Source organism: Somniosus microcephalus, chromosome 22 (genome assembly GCF_052327205.1).
Source record: "Somniosus microcephalus isolate GS21.2 chromosome 22, FLI_Smic_1.0, whole genome shotgun sequence".
NCBI classification, from domain to species: Eukaryota; Metazoa; Chordata; class Chondrichthyes; order Squaliformes; family Somniosidae; genus Somniosus; species Somniosus microcephalus.
In genome coordinates this window covers 59,478,968-59,495,073 of record NC_141008.1, presented here as the reverse complement: position 1 = coordinate 59,495,073, position 16,106 = coordinate 59,478,968, and the positions used below count along the sequence as shown (strand labels likewise).

Here is a 16,106-nt window from a genome sequence, read left to right as displayed (position 1 = left end):
CCTGAAACGTTGACTCTATTTCTCTCTCCACTGTTGCCTGGCCTGCTGAGTTTTTCCAGCATTTTCTGTTGCTATCTCAATAGTAAGTGTCGAGAAGCTGTTTGAGTATGGCAGTCATCATAGGGGTACGGTACTGGACGAATGATCCAGCGACCTGGATCACTGATCCGGAGACGTGAGTTCAAATCCCACCACAGGCAGCTGGGAAATTTAAATTCAATGAATTAAATAAATCTGGAATTATAAAAACTAGTGTCAGTAATGGTGACCATGAAACTACCAGATTGTCATAAAAACCCATCTGGTTCACAAATGTCCTTCAGAGAAGGAAATCTGTCGTCTTTACCCAGTCTGGCCTATGGCCTATATGTGACTCCAGACCCACGGCACTTTAACTGCCCTCTGAAATGGCCTAGCAAGCTACTTATTCAAGAAGGCGGCTCACCACCACCTTCTCGAGGACACTTCGAGATGGGCAATAAATGCTGGCCTTGCCGGCGACGTCCATATCCCGTGAATGAATTTAAAAAAATCATAAGCCTTCCCAATCCTTTCCTCTCCCAATACCCATGCCCACCCTTCCAGCAGGGAGCAATCAGAAGTGAGAAGCCTGGCCAATTTTCACCTTCTCAACCCAGGGGCACTGAGGCCAATTGTAGCCCCACCCTTGCTGCTGCCTTGATTGAGATCACCTAACCCAGCACTGACCAGGGATCAAACCCGGGGCCTTTTCTAGTTTGTATTGCTCAACTACAACAACAACTTGCATTTATATGGCGCCTTTAAGGTAGCAAAACATTCCAAGGCTCTCAACAAGAGCCATGGAGGAAATTTGAAAACAAGGATGAGGATTTTCGAATTGAGGCATTGTTGGACCGGGAGCCAGTGTAGGTCAGCGAGCACAGGGTTGATGGGTGAACGAGACTCACTGGATAAACTCACTGTGCCATCAGCAAAGCCTAAAACAATAATGTTTTGCGGGGGTGGGGGGAGCGAGGTGGGGCTGTGGCGGTCGAACACAAGTTCCGAACTGCGATACCGCCACATGTTCATTATTTCAGCCACGTTGTCACCGGGAGGCACAAGGCAGATACCCGCAGATCATCCCAGGCTCCGCTCATGTCCCTGTTATAAAGGCCTGAGATTAAGCCATCTGAGATTAAGTTGATCAGCGGAATTGGTGAATGGCGTGCAGCAGGCAAGAGGGGGAAAGGGAAGAGGAGAACTTGTTAAATGACTATCGTTGTAAAGGTTTGGGCTGTCTGTGCAGTTTTTAGATGATAGTTCTTTAGTTATCTAATGAATGTGGGCAAAAAATTAATGAGCTCCAAGCTGAGTGTGAATGATAAAGTAGGGGAGATGGTAGCTGAAAAGATTTTCCAATTTTATGATTAATGTTTTCATCAGTCGGAAACCAACAAGCTTAGCTGGGTGATGTGGTGTACTAGTAATCAGCACCGCAGAGGGAGGATGGACTATCCAGTCCCACTCCACTAAATTCCTACCTTTTAAAATGTTTTTATTCGTTTATGGGATGTGGGCGTCGCTGGCAAGGCCAGCATTTATTGCCCATCCCTAATTGCCCTCGAGAAGGTGGTGGTGAGCCGCCTTCTTGAACCGCTGCAGTCCGTGTGGTGAAGGTACTCCCACAGTGCTGTTAGGTAGGGAGTTCCAGGATTTTGACCCAGCGACGATGAAGGATCAGCGATATACTTCCAAGTCAGGATGGTGTGTGACTTGGAGGGGAACTTGGAGGTGGTGGTGTTCCCATGCACCTGCTGCCCTTGTCCTTCTAGGTGGAAGAGGTCGCGGGTTTGGGAGGTGCTGCCGAAGAAGCCTTGGCGAGCTGCTGCAGTGCATCTTGTAGATGGTTCACATTGCAGCCACGGTGCGCCGGTGGTGGAGGAGTGAATGTTTAAGGTGCGTCAAGCAGGGAGGCTGCAGTCTCTCATAAGAACATAAGAACATAAGAAGTAGGAGCAGGAGTAGGCCATAAGGCCCCTCGGGCCTGCTCTGCCATTCAATTGGATCATGGCTGATCCGAATCTAGACTCACGTCCACTTCCCTGCCCTCTCCCCGTAACCCCTAATTCCCTTATCTGCTAGGAAACTGTCTATCTCCATTTTAAATTTATTTAATGTCGCAGCTTCCACAGCTCTCTGGGGTAGAAAATTCCATAGATTTACTACCCTCTGAGTGAAGAGGTTTCTCCTCATCTCAGTTTTGAAAGGGCAGCCCCTTATTCTTAGATTATGCTCCCTAGTTCTAGTCTCACCCATCAGTGGAAACATCCTCACCGCATCCACCCGATCAAGCCCCCTCACAATCTTATATGTTTCGATAAGATCGCCTCTCATTCTTCTGAACTCCAATAAGTAGAGTCCCAACCTACTCAACCTTTCCTCATACGTCAACCCCCTCATCTCCGGAATCAACCGAGTGAACCTTCTCTGAACCGCCTCGAGAGCAAGTATATCTTTTCTTAAATATGGAAACCAAAACTGCACGCAGTATTCCAGGTGTGGCCTCACCAATACCCTGTATAACTGCAGCAAGACTTCCCTGTTTTTATACTCCATCCCCCTTGCAATAAAAGCCAAGATTCCATTGGCCTTCCTGATCACCTGCTGCACCTGCATACTAACTTTCTGTGTTTCATGCACCAGGACCCCCAGATCCCTTTGTACTGTAGCACTTTGCAGTTTCTCTCCATTTAGATAATAACTTGCTCTTTGATTTTTTCTGCCAAAGTGCATAACCTCACACTTTCCAACATTATATTGCATCTGCCAAATCTCTGCCCACTCACTTAGCCTGTCTATGTCCTTTTGCAGGTTTTTTTATGTCCTCCTCACTCACTGCTTTCCCTCCCATCTTTGTATCGTCGGCAAACTTGGATATGTTGCACTCGGTCCCTTCCTCCAAATCGTTAATATAGATTGTAAAGAGTTGGGGTCCCAGCACTGACCCCTGCGGAACACCACTAGTTACTGATTGCCAGCCCGAGAATGAACCATTTATCCCAACTCTTTGTTTTCTGTTAGATAGCCAATCTTCCACCCATCCAGCGAGGCAGAAGTAGGCGAGAGCCACGATGGGGCAGTCTCTGGGCTTCCTGACAGCTGGCTGCAAGGGGGCATTGAGAATGCCTGAGAGCAGCTCTGGGCCTGTGTTCCGTGATTGCAGGCATCAGACCACGTAAACAAAAAATAGAGGATTTAAAAAAAAAAACTTAAGGGGGGAATTTACCCAAAGATCCTGATAAAAATAAAGTAACAAAGCAATCCAGTGACAAAGCACAATATGTGCATGCTATCTCACCAGAGATACAACAGTTCTGTAACAAGCCCTGCAGGTTCAAGTAACTTAACATGGGGGGAAAAATTCGGTTGGTTAACACCTCCTGTTAGTGCCTCCAGGGGGCGCTAACGGGGTGCTAGGAACTTAGCGCCCGAGCGCGGCGATTTTACCGCCGCTCGCAAAATTGACCAGTCATTTTGCGGCGGCACTAAACACTACTGCCACGATCTCCTGCGCCCGCAGATCGTGACGTCAGTCGAGCGTGCAACGCCCCGGACCGGATATTGAATCACGCCCCCTGCCTTAGTGCCTGCCGCTAGGAACGACAGGTAGAGGGGAACATTTTCAAGTCGGGAAGGGGCTGGGGGAGCACTATTTAAAGGCGGGCGCTTCCTGCTTTTTCTTGTCGGCAAAATTTTTGAGAGGGAGAGAGACGTCTGGAGAGATTTAAAGCTGTCCTAAGGAGTTTTGGCCCTGGGCACCACTTTTGAGGTTCCTAAGCGCCGAGCTCTTTCCCTGGGCCTATCCATTAGTGCTTCCAACACAATTGCTTTAGAGGTCTCTCCAGGCCGAGATTCAAGGCTGCAAGGAGCAGGGAGTGGCTGGCCAGCAAGATGGCCCCTCCCCTTTAAGAACTGGACGGCGCCAGTCTGGCTTCCATGGTAACTGGCATTGCCTGAGTTTCGGTAGCGTTCTGAGGTAGCGTCTCGCTCCCTGATGTTTGCGCCTTAAGAGAGGTGTGTAGCACCTGATGTTGTGCTCAAATCATCTCCAGGGGCGAATTTTGCAGTCGGAGGCGATAATTAGCGGCGGGTGCCGAACTTTGTGCCCGGCCGATATTAGCGCCCCAAAATGGGCGATACCCAATTTTTTCCCCATGGTCTTTTGTACAATTGAAAATTGTCTGGAAATCTTTAAGCAGGATTGTGGGATATTCTGATTGGTTGACGCAGCTCCTGTTAGAACCTTAAATGCTTCTTTCTCCTGCAGATCATTTAAAATTATTCTTTCACCTGTGTATTTTCGTAAGCTATTTTCACTCAATAGCTTAAGTCAACTCTTCCCTTGGTTCATCATTCAATATTGGGATGGCAGGAATGACGTATGAGGAGAGATTGGGTCGATTAGGCTTATATTCACTAGAGTTTAGAAGAATGAGAGGGGATCTCATTGAAACTTATAAAATTCTAACAGGACTAGGCAGACTAGATGCAGGAAGGATGTTCCCGATGGCGGGGGAGTCCAGAACCAGGGGTCACAGTCTAAGGATAAGGGGTAAGCCATTTAGGACTGAGATGAGGAGAAATTTCTTCACCGAGAGTGGTGAACCTGTGGAATTCTCTACCACAAAAGGCAGTTGAGGCCAACTTATTAAATATATTCAAGAAGGAGTTAGATATATTTCTTAAGGCTAAAGGGATCAAGGGATATGGGGCGAAAGCAGGGACAGGGTACTGAATTTGTATGATCAGCCATGATCTCATTAAATGGCGGAACAGACTCGAGGGGCCGAATGGCCTACTCCTGCTCCTATCTTCTATGTTTCTATGTTTCAATATTCCCTGTCTAACTTAAGAACAGGTCTGTTGTGTAGGCCTTGACCTGTGTGACCTTTGAACCTATTATCGGCATGTCAGTTGACTGGCAGGCATAAACTCATCCCATAACCCCCACCCCCCACCCACACATCAAATTTCCCTCCCACTACAAAAAAATTATAAATTTAGTTGTGTTGATTAATATCTAGAGAAAGGGGGAACATGGGGCAGGGATAAGAATTGCTCTCATTGCTATGTGTAGATACATCTATAATATATAAAATATCTTACATCTACACACACGTCTGGTCTACAAAACCTTCTTTCTGTCACTTTTTCATATCAGTCTTTCCATTATAAATTCCTATGTCCACATTTATAATGGAAACTGCCTATGTAAACACGTCACACAGTAATGACACCTCCCTGCCAGTGGTGGCACTGTAGCATCTCAGTTTTGCATCTCTCAGCGTCTCAGCCTGTACTGCAGAATAATTCCTATGCTCCAACCAGCTCTACCTCTCTGCTCCCCAAACTGCCATAAATGTTGCTGTTTAACTATAAATAATATTGTAAAAGTATATTATGTAAAAATAAGGACAGACTATATGATTTAAAAATGGTGATGAAATTATATCTGCGTGGCCCAGTCCAATTTTCCCCTACTCTATCTGAGGACTACACCTGGGTCTTGTCTCCCTATGTGCAATGCCACAAGGAGATCAATTAATTCATACAGATGTTGTCTGTTTGCTATTTGCAGTTTCACTCGGATTACCAAACAGGGGAAATCTTCACAAACATATTTACGATATTGTTTTAATTAAATTATCACTGTACAGTACTTTCTTCAGGCTCTGCGTGGGTCTGATCTGTGTCCGTGTCTCGAGCCAGCTGGCTTATCCCTTGCTAGAAGGATCAGCTCTGCCCACACACTGCTTCAGGACCAGAGGAAGTCTCCCCCTCAAGACTGCCACCCACTGTGAGAGGAGAAGCTACACGTTCTAATGGAAACACTTCTTAAGTCAAAAAATGTAAGCAACAGAAGTATTATTGTTTTTTTGAACAATATTTTTACAGTCACTCTGTGCTGTACTGCGTTGCGGTATCGATGACATTTGCAAGAGATTGTTATGACCTAAGTTTTTATTCACAACTTCTAGATCGCAGCTACTGCCTTGGATTGGTGGGGTGGCTGGGGGGGGAGATCTTAGAAACAGAAACATAGAAATATAGGAGCAGGAGTAGGCCATTCGGCCCTTTGTGGCTGCTCCGCCATTCAATATGATCATGGCTGATCCACTATCTCAATACCATATTCCCGCTCTCTCCCCAAACCCCTTGATGCCTTTTGTGTCTAGAAATCTATCTGACATAAGAAAACTACTAGGCACTTGGTCTAAGCGTTAAACAAAGCTTTAATCAACTGTTTTACAACATGGAGGTCTAGTTGTGTCTTTCACTAGTTCCTGTTAAGAATGTCCTGCGCAAGCTGGGCCCGTACCCGAGTATTTATACTCTCCCTGGACAGCGACACCCGCAGGCTACTCAGTATTATTTCATAAGTCTTTCTTTCATGAATGACTGATTCATGTCACTATCTATCTCCTTCTTAAATATATTCAGTGACTTGGCCTTCACAGCCTTCTGTGGCAGAGAATTCCACAGGTTCACCATCCTCTGAGTGAAGAAATTTCTCCTCATCTCAGTCTTAAATGTCCTACCCCGTATCCCGAGACTGTGACCTCTCGTTTTAGATCCCCCAGCCAGGGGAAACATCCTTCCTGCACCCAGTCTGTCTAGCCCTGTCAGAATTTTATACGTTTCAAATGAGATCCCCTCTCATTCTTCTAAACTCTTCTACTGCAGTAGCAGCTGCGCCCTTGACCTCCCCCTCTGAAGTTGCCATAAGGGACAACCTTTTGGGTGGTGATCTCTGGTATCCTGACGCATCCCCTCCAGGCTAGCAAGCTTCACTCTCAAGTGGGACTGCAAGTGGCCCTTTGCAGTGTCATCAAAGAACCTCTCCAGATTTATTTTTTCCCCCCCCCCCCACACAACGGCACAGAAGTGCAGTGCTGAAAGGTCAGAGTAGGATGTTTATCATGGTGAGCATTCCTGCGTATGGACGGTGCACTGAGAGAGAGAGAAATTCACTTAATGGATTCGATCTCCTTAATGGCCAGTTGGGGTTTAACTACACCACAGCCAGACCTGATTTTGGGCCAATGAGCTTTTTTAATTTGGGCTCCGAACTAAGCTTTAAATTTTGTTCTTAAAAACCCTGCATAAACAAGACAAAGTTAGCTAATTTATATTGAATTTAAATTATAAAGCACTTTCTTAAAGCACTGCGTGGGCTGAGAAATGAGAATCCTTGCAGTAAGCAATAAACCAGCTGGGCTCGAATCACGAACACAACAGTGTTTGAAGACCGTTCAGTGAGAAAAATTAATTGAAACTGCATTCCCCACAATTTTAGAGTTAAAAAAAAATTAATGCTTCTCCTGGAGTCCTGGAAGCTCAGTAGGTAACTTACGGTTACTAAACCTTACAGAATAGGCAGGTCCCAAGCTTGATTCTTGGCCTGTGCTGAGTTAGACATGAGGTGGGGAGGGCAAGGACACAGGCTAGGACAACGAAGGAGCAACTGATCTAACCTCTGCCCTCCCCTCCACCCCACCTCCCCGACCCCGCCCCGCCCCACATCCCACCAACCCATGGCAGTGGCTGAGATCAGACAGTTGTGAACAAAAGCACAGTTCTGAACCATCTCCTGCAAATCATATTGATGCCACAATGTGGTACAGTGCTGAGCGACTACTGATCAAAACAGTACAGGAAACTTTCGATTTACCGGCACCTAAATAACCAGAAATCTCGGTTAACCGGCAAAATTCAGGAGTAGGTTCAGGTAACTTTTATTACTCGCCTTCTTCCATCTGTTGCTATGCAAGGGTGTGGCTGCAGCTGTTGCTAAGCTACAGAGACGCTTGCAACTTGTGGCCATTGTTCTGAACCTGTTGCTAAGCAACAGGGTTTGTTGCTTTATATGGAGCTCTCAGCTCCGTATCTTTTACTATAGCTTTCGGTTATCCGGAATTTTTGATGAACCGGCACCACATCGGTCCCGTCCGTGCCGGATAAAAAAAAGTTTCCTGTAGTACTTTTGCTGTTTGCATTTTGAGGCCAGGAAAAGGGGGAATAAAACATCAGCCAGAATCCCTGCTCCTGAAATTGACTAGTTATTCTGCGGCGGCGCTAAACACCACCGCCACGATCTCCTGCGCCCGCAGATCGTGACGTCAGTCAAGCGTGCAACGCCCCGGTAGCGCCCTGGACTGGATATTGAGTGGCGCCCCCTGCCTTACCGCCTGCCGCTAGCAACGACAGGTAGAGGGGAACGTTTTCAAGTCGGGAAGGGGCTGGGGTAGAACTATTTAAAGGCGGGCGCTTCCTGCCTTTTCTTGTCAGCAAAATTTTTGGTACACGCAGGTTGAGAGGGAGAGAGACGTCCGGAGAGATTTAAAGCTGTCCTAAGGAGTTTTGGCCCTGGGCACCACTTTTGAGGTTCCTCAGCGCCGAGCTCTTTCCCTGGGCCTATCCATTAGTGCTTCCAACACAATTGCTTTCGAGGTCTCTCCAGGCCGAGAGTCAAGGCTGCAATGAGCAGGGTGTGGCTGGCCAGCAAGATGGCCTCTCCCCTTTAAGAACTGGACGGCGCCAGTCTGTCTGGCTTCCATGGTAACGGACATCGCCTGAGCTTTGGTAGCGTTCTGAGATAGCGCCTCGCGCCCCGGTTGGAAAAGCGTGTGTGGTGGTCGGCAATCACTGTCCGGGCCGCTCCATATAGAGGGAACAATTAGTGGTGTCGGGGGTGTGGTCAGCACATGGAACGGTATCTCAGCATATACTTGGTTTGTATTGCCTTGCGTTCTGAAGGATGAGGGCTGTTCTAATCGAGGTATTTAAAATGATTAAGGGATTCTTTTCGATAGGCTGGATACAGAGAAGCTACTTGATCTGGTAGGGAAACCCAGAACAAGGGGTCACAACCTTAACATTAGAGCGAGGCCATTCAAGAGTGAAATCAGGAAGCATTTTTTCACACAAAGGGCAAGTGGAAATCTGGAATTCCCTTCCCGAAAAGGCTGTGGGGGCGGGGGGTTAATTGACATTTTCAAGACTGAGATCAACAGATTTTTATTAGGAAAGGATATCAAAGGATATGGATACAAGGGGCTAATTTTAACCTAACTCAGCGGGTGGGAAGCCCATGGGATCGGGCGGAACGCCGGTTTTATACCCCCACCTGATTTTAGTCTCCAGGGACTTCACTGGAGTGTAATATCAGGCTGGGTGTAAAACCGGGGCTGCACCCGATCCCGTCAGCTTACCCGATGGCCGGGTTAGGTTAAAATTAGCCTCAGAGCTTACTTGAGATCCAGATCCAGCCATGGTCTAATTGAATAGTGGAAGGGCCTGAATGGCCGACTCTTGTTCCTATGTTAATATGCTCCTATAAGTCACCACCATCAAGAGAGGAGGGGAGAAACTGTTGAGAGGGAGGCGGTAGCCACGAATTCTAGTCACATTGTTATGTCCCAGGGCCATAGGCCCGAGAGACATTTCAGAGAGAGAACGCAACAAGCCTGCCCCCAATAACAAAGGGAAAAGCTATAAGGAATGACTTGACAAGCTTGGGCTCTTAAGCTTCAAAAAAACAAGATGACTCAGGCAGGCCCGTATAAAAATATACAAGGTGCTTGAATGTGAAGTGCTTTGAGGTGTCAAGGATTTGATTTAGGTGCTGTTTAAAATGCAAGTTTTATATCCATCCAATGGTAAATAAAGTCGGGCGCGGTGTAAATGGGCGTCCGATTCTCTAAAACCGACTGACGTGGACCCATTTTACCCTCATTGATTCCTGGCCCCCAGCTAAATGGCTGTTCATTCTGCCACATTCCTCTTATACCATACGCCTGAATTTTATTTTAATAACCTTATCAAATCTCGTGAAAATTTATATACACCACGTCTACTGCATTGCCTTTATCTATTCAATGAGTCACTTCGCTTTAAAAAAACACTTAAATTTGTCAAACATGAGGACTTTAATAAATCCATGCTGTCTTTGATTAAGTTAGGTTTTTCTAAATGCTTACTAATCCTGCTCCAAAACATTCTTACCTAGGAGTTTAAAACGGTGGAATGCCAGATCTCCTTCAGATTTTCCTTCCTCTTATAATCTCTAAAACCCAAGCTTAGTCGTGTCTACTCACTACTTCCTGATTTACTTCACCCCTTATTCTTTTCAGCCGTACCGATTCTTGCACCGTGAGCTTTGACCCTAAACTTTTGTTTCTCAATAAAGAAAATCTTCTTGCACTGTACCTGACCCGTGAACACTCAATGCTGACAGCGATGTGCAAAAAGGCAGAAATGTGTTGAGTTGCTCAGCACTGACTCCCCTAAATAAGCGCAGGAAGCGACAAAGAAGGAGAAAGTGTCGATAATTTGCAACAGACGTAACAAGCTACATCAATCAAAACCAAATACAGATTAAGAGCGCTCTGTCAGTTCATTTAAATATAGTTTAAAAAATAGCACTTTCGGATGATTAAATTCGACACTGTTCACATTTTCTAGTGTTGACACTTGCAAGGACATACATAACACAGGGCTGAACAGTCACGTATACCCTGCTCCCTCGGGCACTCCAAACATGGGCAGAGAGTCCAATTCAAACATTGTAAATGCATAGTGGAAAATCAGCTCTCCGCTCAAGAGGAGAGCACTTTGTAACCGGGAATAGAAGGAGTGTTGCCGCATGAACCAACAGTCATCAGTACTAGTTGCAGAGACGATTTTATACTGCTGTATAAAAACAGAAAATGCTGGAGAAACTCAGCAGATCAGGCAGCATCTGTGAAGGGAGAAACAGAGTTAACGTTTCAGGTCGATGACCTTTCGTCACAACTGGAAAAAAGCAGGAAATGGAACAGATTTTTAAGCAAGTGCAGGGGCTGGGAAAGGGAGGAGGGGATGAAAAAACAAAAGGAAAGGTCTGGGATAGGATAGAAGGCAGGAGAGGTTAAGAGACATTGAGAGATATTCAAGGCAAAAGGAGATGGTAATGGGACAGGTTAAGAAACAAAGGATGGCTCTAGATGGAGTGTGAATTGTGCCGGCAGAATGGAAGACAGCTGCCATGTGGGAGGGAAGAAAAAAAGACAGATAAAAAAATATATATATGATAGGGGCCGAGGTTATGGTCTGAAATTGTTGAACTCGATGTTGAGTCCAGAAGGCTGTAAAGTGCCTAATCGAAAGATGAGGTGCTGTTCCTCGAGCTTCCGCTGCTGCTGTATTCGTTGGCTGGTTTAACAGAAGAGGACACGGCGTTTTCTGAGTTATTTTTAAGATTCTGAACTTCCTTTTCTGCAACCGAGTCCCAACAAGAGCCCCCTTCCCCCTCCTCTCGCTCTCTGACCCTTTCCCTCCTGCCTCTTCATGCAAACTTTATATTGAAACATATAAGATACCGAGGGGGCTTGATAGGGTGGATGTTCCCCCTCGTGGGGGAATCTACAACTAGGGGGCATAGTTTCAGAATAAGGGGTCGCCCATTTAAGATGGAGATGAGGAGGAATTTCTTCTCTCAGTGAATCTTTGGAATTCTCTACCCCAGAGAGCTGTGGAGGCGGAGTCATTGAATATATTCAAGGCGGAGATTGACAGACATTTGAACTACAGGAGAGTCGAGGGGTCTGGGGAGAGAGCTCCAGGATGGTATGTTGTCTCCCTGGTGCAAGGGTCAAGGATGTCTCGGAGCGGCTGCAGGGCATTCTGGAGGGGGAGGGTGAACAGCCAGCGGTCGTGGTGCATATAGGTACCACGATATAGGTAAAAAACGGGGTGAGGTCCTAAAAGCTGAATATAGGGAGTTAGGAGGTAAATTTAAAAAATAGAACCTCAAAGGTAGTAATCTCAGGATTGCTACCAGTGCCACATGCTAGTCAGAGTAGAAATAGAAGGATATTTCAGATGAATACGTGGCTAGAGGAATGGTGCAAGGGGGAGGGATCCAAATTCCTGGGATATTGGAACCGGTTCTAGGGGAGGTGGGACCAGTACAGACTGGATGGTTTGCACCTGGGCAGGACCGGGACCGATGTCCGAGGGGGAGTATTTGCTAGTGGTGTTGGGGAGGGTTTAAACTAAAATGGCAGGGGGTTGGGAACCTGTGCAGGGAAACAGAGGAAAGGGAAGCAAGGATAGAAGCAAAAGACAGGAAGGAGAAAAGCAAAAGTGGAAGGCAGAGAAATCAAGGATGTAAATCAAACAGGGCCACAGTAAATAATAATAAAAGGACCAAGAGCGTTAAAAAAACAAGCCTGAAGGCTTTGTGTCTTAATGCGAGGAGCATTCGTAATAAGGTGGATGAATTAGCTGTGCAAATAGATGTAAACGGATATCATATAATTGGGATTATGGAGACATGGCTCCAGGGTGACCAAGGCTGGGAATTCAACATCCAGGGGTATTCAATATTCAGGAAGGACAGGCAAAAAGGAAAAGGAGGTGGGGTAGCATTGCTGGTTAAAGATGAGAGTAACACAATAGTAAGGAAGGATATTAGCTCTGATGATGTGGAATCTGTATGGGTAGAGCTGAGAAATACCAAGGGGCAGAAAAGATTAGTGGGAGTTGTATTCAGACCCCCAAACAGTAATGCTGAGGTTGGGGATGGCATTAAACAGGAAATAGAGACGCATGCAATAACGGCTCAGCAGTTATCATGGGTGACTTTAATCTACATATAGATTGGGCTAACCAAATTAGTAACAATACTGTGGAGGAGGAATTCCTAGAGTGTATACGGGATGGTTTCCTGGACCAATATGTCGAGGAACCAACTAGAGATCAGGCCATCTTAGACTGGGTATTATGTAATGAGAAAGGATTGATTAGCAATCTTATTGTGCGAGGCCCCTTGGGGAGGAGCAATCATAATATGATAGAATTCTTCATTAAGATGGAGAGTGAAATAGTTGACTCAGAGACTATGGTCCTGAATTTAAATAAAGGAAACTACAATGATATGAGGCATGAGTTGACTAGGATGGATTGGGGAACGTTACTTAAAGGGTTGACGGTGGATAGGCAATGGCAAACATTTAAAGATCGCATGGATGAACTACAGAATTTGTTCATCCCTGTCTGGCATAAAAATAAAACAAAAAAGGTGGCGCAACCATGGCTAACAAGGGAAATTAGGGATAGCATAAGATCCAAGGAGAGGACATATAAATTGGCCAGAAAAAGCAGCAAACCTGAGGATTGGAAGCAGTTTAGGATTCAGCAAAGGAGGACAAAAGGATTAATTAAGAGGGGGAAAATAGATTATGAGAGTAAGCTTGCAGGGAAAATAAAAACTGACTGTAAAAGCTTCTATAGATATGTGAAGAGAAAAAGATTGGTGAAGTCAAGTGTAGGTCCCTTGCAGTCAGAATCAGGGGAATTTATAATGGGGAACAAAGAAATGGCTGACCAATTAAATACATACTTTGGTTCTGTCTTCACAAAGGAGGACACAAATAAGCTCCCAGAGATGTCGGGGAACATAGGGTCTAATGAGAGGGAGGAACTAAATGAAATCAGTATTTGTAGGGAAATGGTGTTCGGGAAATTGATGGGATTGAAGGCCGATAAATCCCCAGGGCCTGATAATCTACATCCTAGGGTACTTAAGGAAGTGGCCCTAGAAATAGTAGATGCATTGCTGGTCATCTTCCAAAATTCTATAAACTCTGGCACAGTTCCCATGGATTGGAGGGTAGCTAATGTAACCCCACTATTTAAAAAAGGTGGTAGAGAAAATGGGGAATTATAGACCGGTAAGCCTGACATCGGTAGTGGGGAAAATGTTAGAGTCCATTATAAAAAATAGCAGAGCACTTGGAAAACAGTGACAGGATCGGACAAAGTCAACATGGATTTACAAAAGGTAAATCGTGCTTGACTAATCTACTGGAATTTTTTGAGGCTGTAACTGGTAGAATAGATAAGGGAGAACCAGTGGATGTGGTGTATTTGGACTTTCAGAAAGCTTTTGATAAGGTCCCGCAGAAGAGATTAGCATGCAAAGTTAAAGCACATGGGATTGGGGGTAAGGTACTGACTTGGATAGAAAACTGGTTGGCAGACAGGAAGCAAAGAGTTGGAATAAACGGGTCTTTTTCCGAGTGGCAGGCAGTGACTAGTGGGGTATCGCAGGGATCGGTGCTAGGACCCGAGCTATTCACAATATATATTAATGATCTAGACGAGGGAACTAGATGTAATATCTCCAACTTTGCAGACGACACAAAGCTGGGTGGGCGTGTGTGCTGTGAAGAGGATGCAGAGAAACTCCAATATGATTTGGACAGGTTGGGTGATTGGGCAGATGCATGGCAGAAGCAGTATAATGTGGATAAATGCGAGGTTATCCACTTTGGTGGCAAAAACAGGAAGGCAGATTATTATCTGAACGGCAATAGATTGGGAGAAGGGGAAGTGCAATGAGACCTGGGTTTCCTTGTGCACCAGTCGCTGAAGGTAAGCATGCAGGTGCAGAAGGCGGTTAAGAAGGCTAATGGTATGTTGGCCTTCATAGCGAGAGGATTCGCGTACAGGAGCAAGGATGTCTTGCTGCAGTTGTACAGGGCCTTGGTGAGACCACACCTTGAGTATTGTGTGCAGTTTTGGTCGCCTTATCTGAGGAAGGATGTTCTTGTCATGGAGGGAGTGCAGCGAAGATTCACCAGACTGATATCTGGGATGGCAGGAATGACGTATGAGGAGAGATTGGGTCGATTGGGCTTATATTCGCTGGAGTTTAGAAGAATGAGAGGGGATCTCATTGAAACTTATAAAATTCGAACAGGACTAGACAGACTAGATGCAGGAAGGATGTTCCCAATGGCGGGGGAGTCCAGAACCAGGGGTCACAGTCTAAGGATAAGGGGTAAGCCATTTAGGACAGAGATGAGGAGGAATTTCTTCACCCAGAGAGTGGTGAACCTGTGGAATTCTCTACCACAGAAGGCAGTTGAGGCCAATTCATTAAATATATTCAAGAAGGAGTTAGATATATTTCTTAAGGCTAAAGGGATCAAGGGATATGGGGAGAAAGCAGGGACAGGGTATTGAATTTGGATGATCAGCCATGATCTCATTAAATGGTGGAGCAGGCTCGAGGGGCTGAATGGCCTACTCCTGCTCCTATCTTCTATGTTTCTATGAAAGTGGTCAAGATTGGTTCAGGCATGATCTTACTGAATGGCGGAGCAGGCTCGAGGGGCCAATTGACCTCATCCTGCTCCTGTTTCTTATGTTTTTATGCAACCTGAGCATCTTGTCAAGGAATAAACCTGGCTCTGCCAACTAGTAGCCTCACCCAAGTTTGAAGAACTGTGTAGGAATCCTCAATATATGTGTCTGCAAGAAGTGTCGAACTTATATATTCTGTAATTCTACACTGTATCACGACCTGAGAAAGTGTTTGTACATGTTTACTGCAGCTGAATAATAATAATTATAATGAAATTCAGTGGACGATAAAAATAAATCTCTGGTTTTCTGCCATGTTTCTGTAGGCTGTTCACTGAATGCAGCTTAGAGAGTGGGCAATTTGCTTCCATGCCTTTACTAATCTTGCTCTGACCTAGATCTCTGCTCATCACCTCCCCCACATCATTGTGGCTGAGATTAGGAATTCAGTCAAGGGCAGAGAGCAAACCTGCAGTCCAACCACTCTGTGCCACTGCACACTGACGCATTGCTACCCATTTAATTTTTCTTCAATCAATTATCATCAATAAAGATCGGTTTCTCAAAATAGGCAGAGTTAACCCTTAGTGCACTGACAAGTCTCGAGAAACTCCTGTCTCTCAGGGCTGGCTAGTTCTGTTTGTTCTAAGCTCACACTGAAAATAGCCCCAAAATACAGTAAAACTGCTCCAATAACAGGAGTCACTTTATTAGGGTAAAGTTGCCCCTATAACTGAGATGAGGAGGAATTTCTTCTCTGAGGGTTGTAAATCTGTGGAATTCTCTGCCCCAGAGAGCCGTGGAGGCTGGGTCATTGAGTACATTTAAGGTGGAGATAGTGTGGCGGAACCACCAGAGGATTACGGACAATTGTATATAATTCCTTTTACAGCAATGTAGTACAGCTGGGGGCTGCACCTTTAATGTATCTGTTAACTGTACTAGGGCTT

At 45.6% G+C, this 16,106-nt stretch overlaps 1 protein-coding gene across 1 annotated transcript in view; it reads left to right on the top strand.

Annotated features, from left to right (window-relative positions):
• Positions 1-16,106, top strand: part of lhfpl7 (LHFPL tetraspan subfamily member 7) — a 381,715-nt gene that overhangs the window by 198,690 nt on the left and 166,919 nt on the right. The gene's annotated exons all lie outside the window — the stretch shown is intronic.